Source organism: Colobus angolensis, unplaced genomic scaffold, assembly GCF_000951035.1.
Source record: "Colobus angolensis palliatus isolate OR3802 unplaced genomic scaffold, Cang.pa_1.0 Scaffold120, whole genome shotgun sequence".
NCBI classification, from domain to species: domain Eukaryota; kingdom Metazoa; phylum Chordata; class Mammalia; order Primates; family Cercopithecidae; genus Colobus; species Colobus angolensis.
Window position 1 is genome coordinate 2,765,357 of NW_012113142.1, and position 3,562 is coordinate 2,768,918.

The window sequence follows — 3,562 nt, forward strand, 5'->3', positions numbered from 1 at the left end:
AGTCGGGTGGGGGCCAGGGGGTCCTAAGGGTGGGCTCTGAGTGGGGTGGGGGCGAGGGGTCTGGGAAGCCTGCGAGAGCTGGTGGAGGCAGCAGAGGATTGTTTGGGGTGCGGGTTGTGTAAGTCCTGGGCTATTCTGGTTTTGGGAAGCAGCTGGCCACGGCCTGACCACATCCCGGGCCTGGACGCCGCCCGCCCACCCGCTCCCTTCCGGGCACCTTTCTCTGACCCTGACCAGCCTGTGATCTGTGCCAGCTCCCGAGGCCTCCTAGTCTGGGCAGATCTGACCCCACTGGGACAGCTCCCCACAGGCCTGGGTGGGCCCCAGCTCCCCGCTTTTTCCCTCCAACCCCCTGCCAGGAGAGCTGCTCAAGTCTGCCTCCCAGGAGCCACCTCCAAGGAGACCAGGAGTCAGTTAGATAATGTCACCCCAAACCCAGAACCCACTTGGGGGGTCGTGTGTGTGTGTGTGTGTGTGTTTGTGTCTTCACCCCCAACCCCATCCCCCAGAGACAGGTCGTGCTATGTTGCCAGGGCTGATCTCAAACTCCTGGCCTCAAGCCATCCTCCTGCCTCAGCCTCCTAAAGTGCTGGGATTATAATGAGCCTGTGTGGGAGATGGCAGGGGACTGTGGGTGTGAACAGGGACCCCAGGAAGCAGCCCCTCCCCGCGCAGCACCAGGCTTAGCTCAGGAACCCCCCTCCCCACCCCCTAGTGGCTCCCATTCCCCGATCTGCTGGTACAGAAAGGAGGTGCCCAGACAGAGTGCCAGGGTGGGAAAGGGGTGCAGGGCGAGGGGAGGCGGTCGGCCACTGTGCCCTGCTGTCACCCAGGCTGGAGTGCAGCAGCGCGATCTCAGCTCACTGCAACCTCCGCCTCCCGGGTTCAAACGATTCTCATGCCTCGCCTTCCTGAGTAGCTGGGATTACAGGCGTGCACCACCACGGCCAGCTAATTTTTGTATTTTTCAGCAAAAACGGGGTTTTGCCATGTTGCCCAGACTGGTCTCAAACTCCTGAGCTCAAGCGATCCTCCCGCCTTGGCCTCCTAAAGTGCTGGGATGACAGGAGTGAGTCACTGCGCCCGGCCCCGTGTGTCATCAGTGGCTCTGCTTTGCAGGAGGGTGCAGGGCCTGTATGTTGCAGTGGCTGAACCCTCAAGTCTCAGCATGGGGTCTGCAAGCAGCCTCTGTCTGCCCCCTGGGTGTCTGTCGCTCCGTCTGAGGCCATGTGAACCTGTCTTGCCGTGATAGCGTGCTGCCTGTGCGTCTGCTCAGTGCCTGTCTGCGCGTCTAACCCCATGGTAAAACGGAGTCTTCGTGCTGTCGTGCTGCCTTTCTTTCTCTCTCTCTCTTTTTCTTTCATTCTTTTTTTTTTTTCTTTTTGATATGGAGTCTCGCTCTGTAGCCCAGGCTGGGGTGCAGTGGCGCGATCTCGGCTCACTGCAACCTCTGCCTCCCGGTTTCAAACAATTCTTCTTCCCTCAACCTCCTGAGTAGCTGGGATTATAGGTGCCCCTGCTGCCTTTCTTTAAAAGGGGGACCACGCTGGGTGTGGTGGCTCACACCTGTAATCCCAGCACTTTGGGAGGCTGAGGTGGACGGATCACCTGAGGTCAGGAGTTCGAGACCAGCCTGGCCAATGTGGTGAAACCCCGTTTTTACTAAAAAAAAGAAAAAGAAAAAATTAGTTGGGCGTGGTGGTGGGCGCCTGTAGTCCCAGCTACTCTGGAGGCTGAGACAGGAGAATTGCTTGAACCCGGGAGGTGGAGGTTGCAGTGAACCAAGATCATGCCACTGCACTCCAGCCTGGGCGACAGGCCAAGACTCTGTCTCAAAAAAAAGGGGGACCAGGTGGGAGATGGCGAGTGGTCCCTGCTGCTCCCCCATCTCGCAGGTCCACAGGTCCTGTCACTAGGCCCCTGAGGCCCTGGCGCTAGAATCAGCCTCACGCTTTGCCTGGCCCCGGGCCGCTGAGGGCCTAGGGCTCCTCCCTGCCCACAGCTGCGGCCCCCTCCCTGGGGCCCGGGCAGGGTTCATGGCGCAGCAAGCCCCTCTCATCCCTGAGTCACCAGCCACCCCCTTACCATCGCTGCCCAGGCCTGTCTGAAGAATCCACCCTGCCTTGAGAGAAGATTCTTCCCAGCCCAAGCTGCTCACCAGGGCCCAAGTCCCTCCCTAGCCTCTGTCCCTTCCATGGACCTGACCTGCCATCCCCTCCCTGAGCTCCTCTGCCTCTGGCTGCCTCCCTGAGCCCCGCTCACCAAGCCTCCTGCCTCCACAGAGTTCTGGTCCCCTCCCTGGGTTTCCAGCTGGGCCTCCCCAGTGGGAGGCTCTTGGGGGCAACGAGAGCTGCTGTCTTGGTGGTACCAGTGCGCTCTGCCCTCTGGGTACATGGGATGTTTGATATGAGAGAGCCACACAAGCCACTCCTCTGTGTGGCCCACACTTGTCCCCCCACGCAGCAGCAGCCACCCGGGTCTGCCAGAAATCGCCTCCTAGCCCCACTCCCTGCTGGTCTTGCCCAGACTCCAGGTGGGGGTGGCTGGGCTCCTACCTGTGGCTGGGCGCTGTGTGCCCAGACAGGGCCGCTGCCCTCCCAGGCTGGCCTGCTCCCAGGGCACTGCCATGCACACTTCTGCCCCCGGGCAGCCCCCACCCCCGCCCAGGGCTGGAGCAGGGGTGGGGGTGGTTCCTCATTCCCTAGTCCCCGCCCCATAGGCCTCCACCTCTTGATTGACAGGCCCAGGATCCCGTGGGGAAGGAATTAGGAGGTCACTAAGACTAAGCCTTTATCCCAGGGACCCTCTTGCTGTCCCCGGGGCTTCAGTGAGATGGGCTGAGCCTGGATATTCTACCTGGCCTGCACATAGCTCCGGGGACCCCTAAATGTGTGGCTGTCGGGAATAACCTGCAAGACCTACGGCTGAGTGAGGAAGGCCACTTGGAAAGTCAGTTGTGAAAACAGACAATTGTCCACATGTGCTTCTACCGACAGGAGCATCTCTGGGAGGACACTGAGGAATCAGTAACTTGGTGGCCCTGGGGTCAGGAGAGGGAGACAGGGACACTCATGACTTACAAAAATTGCATTAGGCTAGGCGTAGTGGCTCACACCCGTAATCCCAGCACTTTGGGAGGCTGAGATGGGAGGATCACTTGAGGTCAGGAGTTCAAGACCAGCCTGGCTAACATGGCAAAACCCCCTCTCTACTAAAAATACAAAAATTAGCTGGGCGTGGTGGCGTGAGCCTGTAATCCCAGCTACTCGGGAGGCTGAGGCACAAGAATCGCTTGAACCTGCAAGGCGGAGGTTGCAGTGAGCCAAGATGGAGCCATTACACTCCAGCCTGGGTGACAAAGTAAGACTCTGTCTCAAAAAAAAAAAAGCTTTACAAGATATGATGCCTGGGATTTTCTTTAATATAACACACTGGGCATGGTGGCGCACACCTGTAATCCCAGCACTTTGGGAGGCTGAGGTGGGAGGATCTCTTGAGCCCAGGAGTTCTAGACTAGCCTGGACAATACAGGGAGGCCCTGTCTCTTCAAAAAATAATAATA

General features: G+C 59.1%; 1 protein-coding gene across 5 annotated transcripts in view; it reads right to left on the reverse strand.

Annotated features, from left to right (window-relative positions):
- The window catches only part of MLXIPL (MLX interacting protein-like), a 31,654-nt gene that overhangs the window by 7,576 nt on the left and 20,516 nt on the right, over nt 1-3,562 (reverse strand). The gene's annotated exons all lie outside the window — the stretch shown is intronic.